Below are 20,171 nucleotides of genomic sequence, written 5' to 3' on the forward strand. Positions count from 1 at the left end.
GTTCCGGTCGCAGTTCTTAAGTCTTCGAATTCTTGCGCTGCTCGTTCAATGATTTAGCGTTAAGGACGTTTTCCAGAAGACTTCTTATGTCATAATCCACAATGTCAGTTATTTGGGCTGTACTTTTCTTGAGATCATGTATTATCATGTTAAACAAGCACTCTGAAAAGTATGCAGGCCCTGGACCGCTGTGCACTAATGACATTGCTATTAACCTTCCCGCATTGAAGTACAGGTCATCTTTTTGAGCTAGTGCATTGAGAACCAGATAATTGTTATTTTCCGGGCCTTGGAATATGGACGAAAATAACATTTCCTTTAAAAAAAGTCGCAAAAATTATCTCTTGGGTCCACCGAGATCTACAGCACCTCCGGAAATTTTTTTATCATCAGTAAAACGAACTGATATCTTATATTCCGGAATAAAATTGGGTTTGTTCAATCCTCTAAGGCCATGAAGAAAAACCTCTCGTCGGTTAATGTGAAACCTTGATATCTTAGTTTGATTAACTTTGGAAAAAAGCTCTGTCAAAATTTCTTGCAAACTTTTAAGAAATGAACCTACATTAAATTGCTCTCGTGCTCTTTCGTATTCTCAACGAACTTCATCACTCTCTCGCATCAATTGAGCTGTGTTGGTTTCTGATAAAGTAGGGCTTACAGATATTTCACTATCATCATCGTCTGTTTCGTTATACAATAGAGATGGATAATCAGAATACACTTCTAAATCTAGCTCCCCACTTTCAGCTAAATCCTCTAATGGTAAGCGGTTAGATGAGTTATTAACTAAACCATCTATTTCTGGGGCAACAGTTCCACGTGTTCTTGAAGTAAATAATTCTTTAAAAAAAATTGTATTTTTAGTATCAAGTCAGTGTTTGACCACATTTTTTACAAATAAACTAACCTGTATCCAGTTTGGTAGTTTGATTTGGATGTCTTTCTATGGTATCTGATAGCTCACTTAATTTTGGATCATTAGAATTATTTATTTCATCTTGTAAACTTTTGAGTTGGTTGTTCGCAAAAACTTCAGGTAGATCATCATCACTTATTGAGATGGAGTATATCTTCTTTTTAGGTAAAGGTTCATCAATTTTAAGGTCGAGAAGTTTTCTTTGCGGTTTCAAGTACAGCGGCACTTTTAATGGCCAAACTCTATTTATTAGGAGTCCATTTAAAGTACATTTCTTTTCAATAGTTGGATTAATGAGACCACTCTTGCCTAATGGTTTTAGAAGTTCCAACCTGCATAAATATGTAAGATACTAAGATGTAATACAAGTATATACATACATATATAAGTAATTATACTTACTTGTCGTCACTTCTAAGATACCTTGAAAATTCAGATTTCAAATGATTTACAATTTCAGCCTCACCCCACTCCTTGTTAAATTGCATGTAGCTGATAATTAAACCCTTTTCATTGAAAATCAATTTCTAATGTGAGTTTACGACACGATTCCAATCCGATCTAGGAAGAAGTATAACTTCTCTAGAAAAAACTGGAAATCTTTCTTTAGCTCCTCTTTTTCTAATGAAAAATTAAATCTAGTTAGTTAAATTGAAAATCTATATTCATATTTAAGTAAATACCCTTTTTTTCGAAGCAGAAAATTAGGTTCCAGAATTAAACACTGGATATTGAAAAGATGCAGTGCTGGCAGTCAGTATTGTTCTGGAAGACGTTGTTGTGTTAGAGGTAGTTGAACCTTGAAATGTAGGTGTATTAGGAGCTATTAAATTCGATTTCCGAGACCGAAAAAGCTGTCTCATTTCTCTTTCCCGAGCAATATCACCAACTATGAATACAAAATTAACAATGTTAGTGAAATAGTTATTCCTATTCAGTGATGGGCCCGCTCGTGTCTTTTGACACTTTCTGGACACGATATGACAGTTCAAATGAAAAATCAAACCAAAAATTAACGAATTTGACACGATCGTCCTTCCCTATAAAAAGAATGCGATAGGAAAATGAAATAACCTTTAAAAATTCGTTATATAAAAAGAATGATACTTTTTAACTAAGCCTATAGAAGAATAGAAACTAAAAGAGCTAGTGTCGACATCTATTACACTTTAAGACTTTTCGAATGATTTTTTTCGATGTGCGAAATATATTTATCTCTTGAGAGGAAACGTTTTAACGCCACCTAGACCTGGCAGAGCGCAAAAAAGAGCTGTTAGTACTCTACTTGATACCGTATTAGGTTTGAAGCTTACGAGGTAACTTGAAAGAGAGGAGAGGAGTGATCACCTCCTTTGTATTTCATTGCCCCCGAAATACTGCCCCCAGTTGAAGAGTGAGAAAGAGCCTCAAATGACCTTGAAATCTAACGTTTTTTTAAGTACGGCCGTCTTTATTCAGTTGCGGGCCGTATCATCGATATGCACTCTTGCAGTTGGCCGCAAAGCGACTGTGATGGTGTCTAAAATTATGAGCGTATCCTCGTCCCCTTAGGGGGGGGGGCAATATTTAGACTGGTGAACAGTAAATCGGTTTGTTTTTACTCGCTCGATAGTAAAATAAGAAGTAACCAACTTGCATGCATCGCTTCCCAGTTAGTTTCGTATAAAAATTAATAAATGACATAAAACGTTTATTTCGGTTTTAAAGCCTGTTTACTCGTAAATAATACATTGTTTTACATATTAAGGTAAAAAAATAACAGCAATACTCCCGTTTTGACTATTTGGGGGAAAAGGTTGAAGGTGACACTTGTATTATAAAAAAAAATATTATGGTAATATAATAATTAAAATATTGAAAACTAAAGCCCAGTTCACACTATAAAATTAATTGGGCCACTTAATTGAAACCAACTAATTGTAAGCAAGAAAATTGTACAGTTTAAACAGAAAAAGTTGGAACAATGGTTACAATTTTTCTGTTCACACTATTCAATTTTCTTGATAACAATTAGTTGGTTTCAATTAAGTGGCCCAATTAATTGTATAGTGTGAACTGGGCTCTAATTTGAAAGAGCGCTTAAAGAGATAAATGTTTTGACATTGAATGACCTCCCCGCCATCTATGTTATTGAAAAAATGATATATTAAGATATCTAATTAAAGAGAATGATACTTAAATAATCAATAGGCTTTTTTACTGTAGAAAAAAATTATTTGTAACATTGAAAAATAATTCTAAAAACACTTGAAAGAGCGTGAATGAAATTTAATTTCAAAAACTCAAAAAGTTGGATTGTAAGTGATTTTCCCGCCATCTATGTTGTTAAATATATGATTTTGAAAGATACATTATAATTCTCATTAAAGAAAATGATACTTAAATAAACAACAGGCTTTTTTACTGCAGAAAAAAAATATTTGAAATATCTAAAGGTAAATCTGAAACCACTTGAAAGACCGTGAATCGAATTGCATCCCAAATTCTCGGAAATAAGATTGATAGTAATGAATTAACCCGCCATCTATCTTATGAATTCGAAATAATGAAAAGATATTTGTAAAATTCTCAGAGATACAAGAACTAAAAGATAGAGTCGCTACCGCCATCTATGTAAGATGAAAGAAAAAGAGCGATAGGAAACGTTTTGTGCATCACTGTTCCTATAACCGGAGTCCATCTGCCAGAATCTGGAATGTCTTCAAAAATATTTGTAACAGATGGAGCAGGGTACGCGACGAATTAAATAAAAAAGATACACAACACTAATAATGTATTTCCGTTATTGTTATTTAAATTTAATTTAATAAAAATTGACACGTGTCATTGCTTTCAAATTTACATGGTTTGTACTATTCAAAGCGTCCTGTCAAATGGCGTAACAATTTCCGGGGTAGCTGTTATAATTTAATTTAATAAAAATTGACACGTGTCAATTTTTGTTAAATTAAAATTAAATGTTTTACAGATTAACCGTTTTAACGCTTCTTATAGTTGGAGCGTGAGTTAGGTTTAAATTAATTATTACGATTCTTCTATAATAGCTATCCCGGAAATTGTTACGCCATTTGACAGGACGCTTTGAATAGTACAGACCATGTAAAGTTGAAAGCGATGACACGTGTCTATATTAGTTAAATTAAAATTAAATAACAATAACGGAAATACATTATTAGTGTTGTTTATCGTTTTTATTTAATGCGTCGCGTACCCTCCTGCATCTGTTACAAATATTATTGAAGATATTCCAGATTCTGGCCGATTGACTCCGGTATTCCTATTAACGGCACACGCCGGAAAAATTTACTTTAGGGGAACGGGTGCAGTAGAACACGCGCCGGACGTATTTGGACGCCAAAGTTTTTAAACCAGACTAAGCTTTCTGGGGAGAATAGTTTAACTGTAGTAGAGCTGGTGAAGATAATATTTTATGGAAATATTTCTTTTGGACTATACTACAATAAAATTGAAGTATTTTCTAATATTTTAGACGTTTTTTGACAAATCGTTTTCGAGTTCTTCCAACATACTTCGGGATCTGGGGTAAAAGTGGGGCTTTGGGTGGCGACAATATATGTTCGTATAACATACTAGGTCGAAACTATTCGCTCGCTTTGGGACGAAAAGAGTACACCTTTTACCCCAAACTACCAACTTCTTCCATACAATAACAGCCAAATTGTATTTTGAAGTTGCTTGCTATTTCCTAAAATTTTACTCCAAAACTAGCGAAGTTTTCGCCTATTGAAATTATTGAAGGACAATTCCTAATAGAGAGGCCATTGATTGGAAAAAGGTAATTAGTTGGCCTCCCAACTAGAAAATTATTGAAGGAAAATTCCTAGTAGAGTGGTCATTAATTGGAACAGGGTAATTTCCTAGTAAAGAGGCGATTGATTGGCATCTCTACCCGGAATTGTCGTTTACTAATTTCGTAGTTGGGAGGTCAAATAGTAAACTCGTAAATGGGTTGAATTTGCTTCGGTCATATAGCGACAACATTCTACTAGCCATGGCGAAATTCCTAGTATAGAGGCCATTTATTGGCCTATTTACCGGGAATTTCCCCATAGCAATTTCCAAGTTGTGAGGCCAATAGTTGATTTTTTAAATGTCTTTACACTTGCCCAGCTTGTTGAAATGTTGCCCTGGAATAGTTCAGCCAATGCCTAAGAATGAGTTCATAGGCTCTTTAGTGGGAGAGAAAACGGATCCACAGCTGAAGCGGGGAGGCAACATTTCAACAACATGGGCAAGGTTATTTTATAAAAAGAACTATTTAACCCATTCGTGGAAATGGCCAGGTTTTAGAAATTTGCTAAGCCAAAATTATCTAACTTAACCTAAATCCCGATGTATGTTGGAAGACCTCGAAAATCATTGTTCAAAAAATGTCCAAAATATTAGAAAATAATTCAATATTATTGTAGTATATTCCAAAAGAAATAATTCAAACAAATTATATCATCTCCACGAGTTCTACTACAGTCAAACTATTATCCCCTGAAAACTTAATATGGTTTGCATATTCTATGCGTCTAAGTTCGTCACGTGTTCTACTGCACCCATTCCCATAATATAAAATTTAGCCGTTAAGTCTAATAGTTTATCATGAAGGCTTTGCGGAGCGAAGTTTTGAAAAGTTTCGACCCGATAAATTACGATGAAACGCGTGGTCAATTATCAGCACAAAGCTTTTCGATACCTCGCTCCACTCAGAGTCTTAATGTATTAGGCGTGTACAAAACCACAAATTAAAAATTATATTACCACTTGATGGTGGTGAATTTTCATTATCATTTTTCTTCACAGTCTTACAGTTTCCTCTTGTTTGCGTAATCGCAGAGGACAATATTCCCATTTGATTGACATTTTGTAACAAATTTGCTAATGTGCCTAACACGTTTAAATTCGTTTCTTCATTCGACATGTTTCCTTAAAAATTCAACAATTTTAATGATAAAATGCTTTTAATAATTAAATGTTATTATAAATTTACTTACATCAATACTTGTTCGCAAAACAAAGCCCTCCTAGTTGAGTTGTTCGCACCGTCGCACGTTCTACTTGCCGGTTACGCGCCCTTTTTACCGTCCTGGGTTGCCAGATATGAAAAGCTAAATTATCGTAACGAGTCAGAGTTGCCAACCTATCAGGGGCGTATTAACCATTAGGCAAAGTAGGCACGTGCCTAGGGCGCCATTTTTCTAGGGGCGCCAAAACTCTGATAAAGCCCCACGGTCCATGTACTTGGCTTGCCCCTACTCAAAATAACGACGAAAAGATTTGGGGAAACTAAAATATATTTACTTATTTTTTAAAAACCGATACGCCCCTCCTTAGCTGACCAATGCCAAGGGGCGCCAAATTTTTCTGTGCCTAAAGGCGCCGAAAGGGTTAATCCGCCCCTGCAACCTATTAAGAAGTGTTTATCGTACCCATAGAAATCGGATAACAAACTAGAACGCTTAATCGAATGGCTGACAAAGCACCGATTAGATTCTTGGCTAAAACGACCATAACGCCATCTGCGCAGCCTCTAGAGGCGCGCTCGCGCGTAACTTGATTAAAAGTTTTACCCGCCATATTGAAATTAATGTAAAGTTGGCGATAATTAAACGTTAATTAACCTACCAAATGATATAAGAAATAATCCACTGACAATTTTTCCCGTTTATATGAACTTAAATGTAATATAAAACCGTCTCGAAAAATCGTTTACCGCTTTATAACATTCAAAAATAATATTTTTCCCGCACCATGTAGACAACCGAACATCTGCTCGTCTAGGTAAAGTTTGTGTTGTCAACGCGCGTATTAGAAAGCAAAATTAGATTTTAGAAAGTAGGTTGTAATTCGGAACGATATTAATACTTTTCACGAATTTTGTCATCAGTGAATTATAAATATGACTTGAAATAAGTTTCAAGGTTTTTTTAAAAGCTAGTTTCATAACTTTTCATCCATTGGTTCGTTCAGAATGTATCTTTAAAGTAGACGAAAATTTTAAGGCGCTGAATCTTTCCCAGTCCTAAGCCTCGGTTTAATCTACTGCGTATTTTGAAACGTAAACACCCGATTACTATCGTTAAACCTTGGTTAAATGATGGCGAACGCTCCTAGTAATAAGAAACAAATAACGAAATACGTTCTAAGCTTATTTAACGCCAAAAATTCCACGTATTTCGTTATTTGTTTCGTATTAAAAATATCATATTAATATCATAAAAGTTTTATTATTGAAATTAAATTAAATCATTTGAAAGTAAATTTAACTGAATAAAGATGTCTGTAAAATGGATAAACATTCAAAACCTTGTGTGAAAATGAAGTTATAAGAAATTTAAACTGAATAAAAATGTCGGTAAAATGGATAAACTTTCAAAACCTTGCGCGAAAATGAAGCTAAAACGCTTTGTATACGCTGGTCAAGTTCGCTCTTATCTTAGCTAATGGTATGCCCGTGCTGTAAAGCATGGGCATACCATTAGCTAAGATAAGAGCGAACCAGGCCGATTTGTATAAGCTAGGAAAATTTCTGGCCAAGTTCGCTCCTATCTTGGCTAATGGTATGCCCGGTATGCCGGTATGCTTTTTAGTAGGGGCCCCAGTGGGCCCTAAAACTAATCGAGAAAGTCTAGTAGACAATGCTATCGCGTTTGAAAAATTTATCGGACCAATTCCAACGTTACGTCCTATGCAGATGCTTATCTCCTGCACGATAATGCGTTTCTGCGCGCTAATTTTGAAAATTTGGCTTAAAAATGCGTTTTGTCAATTACAATATCTTGAAATCTAGGACATATAAAAATAAATGGATTTGAAATTAGGAATCAGCGGCTTAAAATTAGTAGAAAAGGTAGAGAAACTCAAAATCTCAAAATTGTTCGATAATGCGTTTCTGAAATGTAGGGCAGTTCTAGCGACATACGCAAGAAGTGGCGATAAGTCTTTGGCACCGCAGCGCCATCTAGAATCGTTTCGGTTTGGAGAAATTGGAGTGTGTGGTGCGAAGACCTCGCTGTCATAAGCACCAATATTAAATATCTTTTATTTTGAAAAAAAAAAGTCGAGTCCATTGCTGCCAGCCTGCCACTGTCTTATTTCCCACGCTGGGCGTTTCCCAATTATAGCAAAGTGTACTGCTTAATATAAAACGATTTAATACGGTAAATGTTTTTATATATATAATTTTTTCTAGATTTTTATTTAAATTATTATTAATTATAATTATTTTACCAAATATATCCATCTACTTTTTCGTCAAAACGGTGATTTTTTTTAATTTTAACTAAAAGTTTGTTAAACCTTAGCTAGCGTAAGCCTCTCACTATTTAAGAAAATGGGATATTGTTCTGCCTATGGTTGCAGATGTTCAAGTTCAACGCCTTGAAGAGTTTTTTTTTTTCGGTTTCTCTTGGATAATGGAGTGTTATTGAAGAAATGGATTGTTAAAATTAATCGGAAGAGCTCCACACCACTTCAGGAATCTGTCACTTACACTCTGAAAAGGTATGTTTTGAACCAAGCTATTTTATTGTCTCGTGGGGAAATTTCTAGTGCTGAGTAATTAATAAACTGGTCTTTGCCCACCTGACCACCGTTATTTCCAAGGCTGGTTGAGAAGCGTACGAACGTTTTATGGATAGGCCTATTGAAAGCGGAAGTTTGTCTGCTAAAATTCAGGTTTGATTTTTGGAATAACTTTTAAAATAATTAATATTTTAATTTGAAATTTTGACAGTGTTGACAACTTTACATAATCCAACAAAATCATTAATTACAATTTTTGGGAGCAGGTGGACTTTAAGGTCTTAAGGCCCCTAGAGTTTTTAAACTGTCCCTGAATCGTGGTTTAGAAAGAACGTATAAAGGCACTAAGAACTATATGGAAAAATAAAAGAACTGATTTTTGTCATGGTGGTATTAAATAAAAATATATGAATTTATTACGGACAACTCATGAGATTGATTGCACTATTTAGAAAATACTTTAATAATTTTAAAACATTTTAAAAATAAACATACACAATACGAAACGTGATGAAAAAGGCATCAGCGTTAAGATACAACGTTTCGGACTTAACGAAGTCCTTTGTCAAGTGTAGTGGGATTAATAAGAACAAGGGTATTTATAAATATTAGCAGTTGGTTAAATGACGTCATGTTTCTAGGTACATTTGTATCTATTATGAATCTTTTTTCGAGGTCTTGCATATACATGTTTGCTAACAAGGGTGAAAGGGGGCCGCCCATTGGTAGGCCTTTGATTTGTTTGTATATTAAACCGTCAAATTCGAAAAAAGTGGAGTCCAAACATAGGTCAATCGCATATAAAATGTCATTAAGGCTAAATTTTTAAACGTGTTTCCATTCGGAATTTTCTCGTAAGTTTTTTCTAAGACTCTTAATACTCCATCTCTCGGTATACTACCAAATAAATTTTCTACATCAAAACTAATCAATCTGTTGGAGTTTATATTAATTTTTTCTAGTTTCTCAATAATATCTTCACTATTTTTGATCTCGTGTTTATTTATAGGTATTGTGACATTTAGAATGGGGATAAGAAATTTAGAAGTTTGTTAGCAGGTGTACCATTCGTGTCAACGATAATACGTAATGGTTGGTTCACTTTGTGGATTTTTGGGTTTCCACTTATTTGGCCTAAATGGGTATTGTGGTTTTTTAGTTTGTCACGTATTTTTGTAGAAATTTTATTGCAATTATTCCAATCTTTCAGTAAATTGTTTATTGCGTTAAAGTTCTTTAAAGATTTTAGTTCGGTAGATTTTTCGTAATCAGGGGTGTTTAAAATAGAGTTGATCTTGGGTTTGTAATCTTCTAAGTACATTATAACGACCTTTCCGCCTTTGTCAGCTTCTAAAATTATAATATCAGTACGGTTAGTTAAAGTTTTCAAAGTTCTAGTTTCGGTTTTTGTAAGGGTATTTTTATTCAGTTTAATGTTAAGATCTAGCCATTTTTTAATTTCGAGGCGGAAGGTGTTTTTATTAGTGGCCAAGTCTGTTGATTGGTGGTTATGAACGACATTTTCAATTTCGGATATGATTTTCAAAGGTTAAAATTTTTCGGATTTGGGTACGAAGTTAAGGCCCAATGACAATATTTCTAATTGTTCTCGAGATAGTGTATTAGTCATATCTACCACATTGGAAATGTCAATATTTCTTTTGATACTAAGTAATTTTGAACATTTTCTTACGTGGATGTCTTTATGTGCAGCAAATACCTTGTTCACGATGATGTCACTTTGTGATGTTATAGCATGATATATTTGGTAGTTTAAGTTTGAAGATAGTTGTCGGTCGAGATCTTCACAACTGTACCAAAAACCTACCCATTCTGGTCGTTTCTTAAATTTTCGGTCATTTCAACCATTTAAAATTAAAATAATCTAGCTTATAATATGTACAGTCGCATAAACAAATATAATTTTAATAACCCCAATGACAAAGATACTATTGATTCCCAATTAAAAATTAGTGGATACCCAACTCGCTTGATAAAAAATTGTCGTTTCAAATCTAATACACTCACCTGTAAACAATTTAAACCAAATAAAAAACGCATATATCTCAAACTCCCATACCTAGGCACTAAAAATAACGCCCTCGAGCGGAAACTAAAAAATATAAATATTAACGTGGTGTACCAAAAAGGAAATTCGTTCAAAAAATTATTCAAAAATCCGACAAAAAATTTAATTAACAATTATAACAAAAAACAAAATCCTGACGGTGTAATATACCAAATCCCTTGTGGGGCTTGCCCCAATAAGTATGTTGGAGAGACTATGCGACCAGTCCTAACCCGAATTAAAAACATCAACGCGCAATATTTAACCGCGACCCTCACAATAGCCTAGCACATCATACAATAAACTCCGGTCACATTATAAAATTCAACAACAAATCAATTTTACACACCGAGAAACATAATTTCAAACGTAAATTCGTAGAAAAAATTTTGATAAAAAAATTAGGCAATTTAAACTTAGATAAAGACGGTGATATATCTCCTATTTGGGATATCGATAATATTGACGTAGTCTCTGTTGAAGTAAATAGCGCCAGCTTCCTAAAATATATGTTCGTTTACTTCTTTCTTTTATTTTTTATCTAATACCCTGAAACAGATCGTTTGTTTATAGTTACATTTTTTATTGTTATTATCGTGAGGTGTTTGACTTAACAGGCATATATATACATTTGTATACCGGTTTTAAAGTTCAGTTCTGATTAAAGATTTGACTTGTTACTACGATGTTTTTTCCTTAGCTTTAGGCCTAGAATTTCATCAGGTTATGGGTCCAGTTTACGCTTCAACACTGCGCTCAGTTTAGGTAGTCTTCTTTTATTATCAGCTTAGCTAGTTTAGTAGTTTCGCCTCAGGCTCTACTGTTTTAATATCGTTTTAAACGACAAAAATGGCTACTGGTGGAGATGGAAGATTATCTATCACGAAGCTGGACAGTACGAACTACCACCTCTGGAAATTCAAAGTCACTATGATTCTCACTCGAGACGAACTCTGGGGAGTGATTGATCAGCCGAAGCCTAGTAGAGAAATTCCTGCAGATTGGGACAAAAAGGACAGACAAGCGCAAGCCATTATCGCACTCTCAGTAGATGATGATCAGCTGATTCACATTGTGAACGAAACAAGCGCTCGGGGTATGTGGCTCTCACTTCAAAAGCTCTATGAACAAGCCAATATTACAAGCAAATTGTTTCTTCTGCGGAAACTGTATAAAATGCGTCTACATGATGGGCAAAGTATGCAACAACACGTATCAGCCATGATGGAGATAGCGCAACGACTACGTGGAATCGGCGAACTTATTCCTGATTCTAACCTTGCGGCAATTCTACTGTGCAGTTTACCGGATTCGTACGATACCCTGATAACGGCGTTGGAGGTTAGACAAGAAGAAGAACTTACCTTTGAATTTGTCAGGGGGAAATTACTAGACGAATTCAATAGACGTCAAGAGAATTCAGGCAATTACGAACCAGCGAAACCAGAAACAGCTCTGAGCACTACCGACAAAACCGCTGTAAAGAAGGAACCCCCGACTTGCCACTACTGTAAGAAGTTGGGTCATTTCAAACGAGATTGCAGAAAACTCAAGTATGACCAGAGTAAACAAAGACCGAAGAATGACCAAAGGAATAAAACTGCATCACGAAACTCGGTACCAAGAGAATATGCTGCCTTTAAGGCCTCAAGTAAATCCTCAGAACTTGCCTGGTACGTAGATTCCGGGGCAACTAGCCACATGACGTGTAATCGAACATTCTTCAAGACATTAACACCAAGGGAGGACACTATCCATCTGGCTGACGAGTCTAAGATCAAGGCGGAAGGTATCGGCAATGGGATTCTCCAGTGCATTGGACCTGAGGGTGATACCCGGAATATTCCCGTCAACAATGTGCTGTATGTGCCCAAGCTCGGCGGAAGTCTCTTATCCGTACATCAGCTCACGAGAACCGGTCACACGGTTATATTTGACGGTGAAAACTGTAGCATCAACGCAGTAAATGAAGTAATTGCTACAGCTCTGATGGATGGGTCGTTGTATAGACTAAAGATGAAAAGCGTCTGCATGGTGAAGAGTGCCGCTAACGAAGACAGTTTACACCTTTGGCACAGACGGATGGGCCATCGTGATCCGTTAGCAGTGAAGACTCTATATACTAAAGCTCTCGCAGATGGAATCAAATTGAAAGATAAGCAGTCACCATCACCTTGTGAATTTTGCGTTAAAGGCAAGATGACCCAAGTGCCCTTTCCAGTATCTACAACAAGAAGCAACCAGCCACTTGACATGATTCATAGCGACGTATGCGGTCCCATGAAGCAACCTACGCCCGGTGGAAATCGTTATCTAGTAACTTTTATTGACGATAATTCAAGGTTTACTCAAGTATACCTGGTCAAATCTAAGGACGCCGTTCCAAGAGTGTTTCAAGAATACATAGCGTTGATAAGCAACAAATTTCAACGCAAACCTTCAAAAATCAGAACGGATAACGGTGGCGAATACTTGTCAACGGAATTGGATCGTTACTTGAAGAAAGAGGGTATTGAACACGAATTGACTGTTCCATACACTCCCCAACAAAACGGCGTCGCCGAAAGAAAGAATCGTTCGCTAATTGAAATGGCAAAAACCATGCTACTAGACGCACATCTTGAAGACCGTTGGTGGGGAGAGGCGGTGTTAACGGCGTGCTACCTTCAAAATCGATTACCAAGTAGAGCCATTGAGAAGACGCCGTATGAACTTTGGACCGGGTCAAAACCACGGGTAGGACATATACGAGTCTTCGGATGTAAAACATTATCCTACATTCCCAAAGAGAAACTGAGTAAGTGGGATGACAAGGCTGTGGAAGGCATTCTCGTCGGATATGGCCTAGCAACTAAAGGTTACAGAATTCTTAATCCGAAAACCAACATGGTTCACTTTAGTAGAAGTGTGGTATTCGACGAAGGAGCCGGTCGTTCCAGCGGCAGCGAAGACTTCTTGGCCCCAGTCTGTTCATCAGAACCAGAAGGGGAAACGAAGGAAGAATCGGACGTTACCACACATTGCGAGGCCACAGAAACTCAAAACGAGGAAATTGTGCAACCACAAGTAAATGAGCCTGCCATTCGTAGATATCCCGTAAGGCTAAACCAAGGCGTACCGCCTAAGAAACTGGGATACAGAGCTACCTTGAGACACGTCAGAGAGCCCTCCACGTGGGAAGAAGCTAGTATGCTAGGTGTTGGAGAGAAAGTTAAGTGGATGGAAGCCGCCAACGAAGAGATAAAATCCTTAGAGGATAGGCACACCTGGGAGCTGACTGAGTTACCTCCAGGGCGCAGATCCATCGGTTGTAAATGGATTTTTAAAGTCAAGTATAATCAAAACGGCGAAGTAGATAAGTACAAGGCCCGTCTTGTCGCTAAAGGTTATTCGCAGAGATATGGGGAAGATTTTGATGAAACCTACGCTCCAGTCGCCAAGTACGAAACTGTTCGCATCCTGCTTTCTGTCGCTGCAGCCAAGAGAATGGTTGTAAAACATTTTGACGTTAAGACGGCGTTCTTACACGGTGACATAGAGGAAGACCTCTTTATGGATCAACCACCAGGTTTCCTAAGGAAAGGCCAAGAAAACAAGGTCTGCAAGTTACGAAAAAGTATATACGGACTGAAACAGTCGGCAAGGGCCTGGAACAAAAAGGCCAATGACATATTACTTCAAGAAGGGTTCATCAGAAGTAAAGCTGATCCTGGTCTATATTGGAAGGAAGTGAATGGCTTGTGGACCTACATCTTGCTTTACGTAGACGATCTGTTGGTTGCAAATCAGGATATCCAGGCTATTGATGCTCTACTTGTTAAGCTTAATCGACATTTCGAAACGAAGGACCTGGGAGAGGTCACATACTATCTCGGAATTCAAATAGAGCGAGCCGATGATGGGAGTTTTTCCATTCACCAAACGACAAAGATTAAAGACCTGTTGGAAGACTTCGGTATGGTACACTCGAAACCAACAAATACCCCAATGGATTTGGCCTACCCTAAATTAACTGGAGAAGACGATTTACTTCCTAACAACACCGAATATCGCAAGGCTATTGGAGTCTTGCTTCATATAGCAACCGTTTCAAGACCGGATATAGCTGCAAGCGTTAGCATGCTGTGCAGAAGAGTTTCAAAACCACGAGAACGCGATTGGGTTGCAGTTAAAAGAGTAATGCGTTACCTTAATGGAAGTCAAGAATTATCGTTGCGTCTACCAACTTCGGACGAGCCGGAACTCCAGGGCTACGCAGACGCTGATTGGGCGGGAGACCATGCGGATAGAAAATCTACAAGTGGGTATTTATTTCAACTGGGAACGGCAACGATATCATGGTCAAGCCGCAAGCAAAACACTGTGGCGTTGTCTTCAACCGAAGCCGAATACGTAGCAGCAGCCCATGCTGCCCAAGAGGTTATCTATCTTCGACAAGTACTTGAGGACATGGGATGTAAAGCTACTGGGCCTACAAAGATCTATGAAGATAATCAAGGCTGTATAAAAATGAGTCAAAATGAAAAGACAAGTTCGAGAACTAAACATATTGACGTGAAATATCACTTATTACGGGACATGCAGGAGAACGGTACCATTGATATTTGCTACTGTCCAACAGAAGAGATGACGGCAGATATCTTAACAAAACCTCTGCCAAGGGAGAAATTAATGTACCTGAGATCCAAATTAGGAATTTCCGGTCGCGGTCGAGAAGGGGTGTTGAAGTAAATAGCGCCAGCTTCCTAAAATATATGTTCGTTTACTTCTTTCTTTTATTTTTTATCTAATACCCTGAAACAGATCGTTTGTTTATAGTTACATTTTTTATTGTTATTATCGTGAGGTGTTTGACTTAACAGGCATATATATACATTTGTATACCGGTTTTAAAGTTCAGTTCTGATTAAAGATTTGACTTGTTACTACGATGTTTTTTCCTTAGCTTTAGGCCTAGAATTTCATCAGTCTCTCCAACTACATCTTCATAAATTTAATTGTTGTAATTCTAAAAAATGTATTTGTTAAAAATATTTTTAGATTTATACTTTATGTCACTACTCTGTAAACAAATTTTTAATGTTTTAAAATTATTAAAGTATTTTCTAAATAATACAATCAATCTCATGAGTTGTCCGTAATAAATTCATATATTTTTAATTAATACCACCATGACAAAAATCAGTTCTTTTATTTTTCCATATAGTTCTTAGTGCATTTATACGTTCTTGCTAAACCCCGATTCAGGGACGGTTTAACAACTCTAGGGGCCTTAAGACCTTAAAGTCCACCTGCTCCCAAAAATTTTAATTAATGATTTTGTTGGATTATGTATAGTTGTCAACACTGTCAAAATTTCAAATTAAAATATTAATTATTATAACCTCTTCTTCTCGTTTTCGTTTATGTTTAACCAATTAACGATCTCAACGATACTTTCTCCAAGGCTAAGGGAAGATGATGGTAATTGCAAGTCGTGGCCTTTGGTGGGGTGAAAGATATCGGAGCGAGAGAATGATTATAAAATAAGGGAAGGGGGAAAAAGAGGGAGGTTCGGATTTCAGTCTGGTAACACTTTGCCTGCGATTAAATTCCAAAAATCTTTATTTACGTATTAAAATATATATACATACAATGAACAAATATCAGACTGTAAGGATATTATAGCGCGGGAATTAAAATGCAATACAGTAAATTAGGGCGTGGGTTAATATTATACACTCTACGGAACACAAAATAATAAATGAAAGGGAAATGGAAATCTAATTCTGATTTCCTGTCATTAGCGCGGGACATTCAAATGCTCTGACCACAATTTTTAACATTAAATATTTAGATTACTCACAATTATTTATGGGATCAGTCCCAATTTCTCGGGCGAAAGCCATCGGTTTGTTTAGGCGAGGGAAATGCAAATACTAAATACACTATTCTTAAATAAAACTACAATTAAAAATGCTACAATTAACTTCACTACAATTAAGACTTATATAACAAAAAGAAATACACCACACTACGAAAAAAGATTTATACATATATATGGGACAGAAAACTATTCGGAACGACCGTGAAAATAGTGGGACCTCCTAAGGGATAATCTACGGATAAAATGAGCTCTCAAACTCGGGCCTGATTTTATCCTCTTCGGACCATGGCGAGGGAAAAACCCTTTTTGCTTCTTTGTATTTTGGGAATTCTTCCAGTCTTACTGGCTACTACAGATTGTGACCCTAGGTATCTACGGGGGGAGGGAAGGAACGGAAAATTGTACTCATCACTGGTTATTTTCGGCTCGTCAGTTTGCTTTTCTCTGGGACGTTGTAGCACTTCGTTACGGTACGATTGGGGTCCGGATTGCGCAAGATGCTCACACACGTGGTTTTGGTTTCGCGGGCGTGGGATTTGACAGTTCGATTCGATTACGGCACGGGACACGGATTACGGCAAGACATGGACCGGATTACGGCAAGGACGTCCGGATTTCTACGTCGAACTTCAAGACGGGGGCGTTGGCGGGGATGTAGATACGTCAAGGGTTTTGATTCTGGAGTTTCCGGCTAGGAAAGGATCTTTGATGTCGGATGGCTTTGGATGGAATCAGCTGATTGGTTTTCAGGGGCAATTTGGTTTATCGCCATGGAATTGCGAGGGCCTGGTCCGGTGAGGCGAGGTCGATCTGGGTCCCTTTCTTTCCGGACTTCTAGCGGCGGTACATCATGGGTCCCGCTGGACTTCCGGGTAGCTTATTCGTCTTGTTCCTTTTTCATTCCGGTTCGCAATCTCTTTTTTCGGTCTTGTTCCTCGGTTTTGTTTAACGGATATGGGGCGGAGTTCAAATAAAAATAATTGGTGACTTCCCTTTTTCCAGTGGTCATTGGCTGGTTGGTTTCACGTGGTTGCGGGGGTTTCAGAGGTCTTTCCATTACTTTTGTTTTTGAAGAAAACATCCGGGGTTGAAATTCGGCCCTTGACAACGGATATAAGCGGGGGTATCGGTTTCTATCTTAGAGTAGGCCAAGCTCGCTTCTCTGGTCTCTTTAGGGTTACCTGGAAGCCTGAACGGAGAATAGCCACTCGGAAATATCTCCATGGAGTCGCGGTCCGCTGAGGGTATTGAGAAGTTAAAGTAGACCTTGCCCGGGCGCACCTCGTGATTGTTGAAGGTCTTTTTTGCGTCCGCGCCAGCAAGTCTACGTACGTTGGGAAATACTGAGCCACGAAGAGAAAAGCTTTTAATTAGCACCACCTTGGCGACGGATTAAATATTAGCCTTGTGGAAGGCGGGGATTTAGTTTATAATTTATTTGACCTATACTATTTAAATGATCGACTTAAATTTATGTTTAAGGGCGAGGGTATATCATTTGCTATGATCCGTATAAATTTCACTTAATTCCAACAGATCGTTCCGAAGTTATTTAATTTTAAGTTTAATGTTAATTGTAAATTAATTTAGTCAATTTAGGATAATTTTTATCGGTTGGGGGTGACGATTTCCGTTCTTTTGGTGTATCGAGCGTATTGATTAATTAACCATTACTATAAAAAAGGGGGCTTTTAACATAAATATTGTAACAAGATGGTCAAAACCAGTAATTTTCTAGAAGGCGGGGATTTTTATATATCAGCAATTATGCAGCGTAAGTAAATACCACTAGTAACAAAAGGAAATAAAAAAATAGGTATGTCTGAGGAGAAGGTGAACCTGAAGGGTTACATTATTTTAAAAGTTATTCTAAAAATCAAACCTGAATTTTAGCAGAGAAACTTCCGCTTTCAATAGGCCTATCCATAAAACGTTCGTACGCTTCTCAACCAGCCTTGGAAATAACGGTGGTCAGGTGGTCAAAGACCAGTTTATTAATTACTCAGCACGAGACATTAAAATATTTCCCCACGAGACAATAAAATAGCTTGGTTCAAAACATTCGTTTTCAAAGTGTAAGTGACATATTCGTGAAGTGGTGTGGAGCTCTTCCGTTTAATTTTAACAATCCATTTCTTCAATAACACTCCATTATCCAAGAGAAACCGAAAAAAAAAACTCTTCCGGGCGTTGAACTTGAAAATCTGCAACCATAGGCAGAACAATATCCCATTTTCTTAAATAGTGAGAGGCTTACGCGAGCTAAGGTATAACAAACTTTAAGTTGAAATTAAAAATATCACCGTTTTGACGAAGAAGTAGATGGATAATAATTAAAATAAAAATCTAGAAAAAAATATATACATAAAAACACTTACCATATTAAATCATTTTATATTAAGCAGACCACTTTGCTATAATAGGGAAACGCCCAGCGTGGGAAATAAGACAGTGGCAGGCTGGCAGCAATGTCACTACTCTGTATACAAATGTACCTAGAAACATGACGTCATTTAACCAACTACTAATATTTATAAATACCCTTGTTCTTATTAATCCCACTACACTTGACAAAGGACTTCGTTAAGTCCGAAACGTTGTGTCTTAACGCTGATGTCTTTTTCATCACGTTTCGTATTTTGTATGTTTATTTTTAAAATGTTTTAAAATTATTAAAGTATTTTCTAAATAGTACAATCAATCTCATGAGTTTTCCGTAATAAATTCATATATTTTTAACTATATGGAAACATTAATGCTGGCCGCTCCATGATGTTATATTGCCTAATTTTTGTTTGGCGCCATCTAGCACATACATTTTCATACATAGTCGTGGACAGTAATTGAAAATATATTCAGCGTTTGTTTTTAAATTGAGAAATTTTCATTAATCAAGCCTAAAGCTCCTCGGAGATTCTTACGAACTGCGACTGACATCCTCGAATTCCCATCCAGCACTATGAAAACCCGGACGCTCACACCGTCCTCAGCTTTAATATTTGTAATTTATTTTTCCGCCTTCCTCCGAGTGGCTCTTTGTAGAGGTGGGAACGAGCAGTCAAAATACTGGGTACCAACCAACAAAACCACCCGTTCGCGGTTGGGTGTGGGCGCGTAGGAATAATTAAGGGTAGGTATTACGGGTTTTTTTAGACAAATTTGTACTGCGGGTATTTTGACAGAAAGATTTGGGGAACAATAAATCATAAGTGGAAACGGTAGTTTTACAATGGTAATTTTTAAGGATCAGTAATTTAAAACAATAATTCGGTAAAAGATGTAACTCAATCGACGTTATTCCTATTTTCATCAAGCGGTGGATTTTGGAAGGTCGATTTTAGTCGATTATATCTTTTTTCCTCTTAAAGTTATCGTTTCAATCAATATTATACAGCTTTTAATCGATTTTAGTCAATCAGTCAGCCTTCGAAATGTAAGGTTGTATGACCAATGTTTTTAACCCCTTTACTTTGGATTTCGTACTCTCTCTCCCCCCTCCCTTTCATAATCAAAATCTTCGCTACTCTATTGCGTGCGGAGGAAAGAATCTGTAGAAAAGAGTCACTCGAAAAAGCACGTGTAAATACGAGGGGGCGGGGAATGAAATCGCCGGTAAATTTTAGTTCACGAGGGAACAAACTTGGTGGCGCTGCAGTCGAATTTTTATGCGCTTACTTCCGTTTGGAATTTTGTACGCTGTAGTTGAATAGAAAGCGCTTTTAAGAAATTTATATTTTTCCGTTTTAGGCCTCGCCTCCCGTGTTACATTTCCGCTAGTTGGGGTT

Source organism: Leiobunum rupestre, chromosome 5 (assembly GCF_980474605.1).
Source record: "Leiobunum rupestre chromosome 5, qqLeiRupe1.1.hap1, whole genome shotgun sequence".
Taxonomy (NCBI): Eukaryota; Metazoa; Arthropoda; class Arachnida; order Opiliones; family Sclerosomatidae; genus Leiobunum; species Leiobunum rupestre.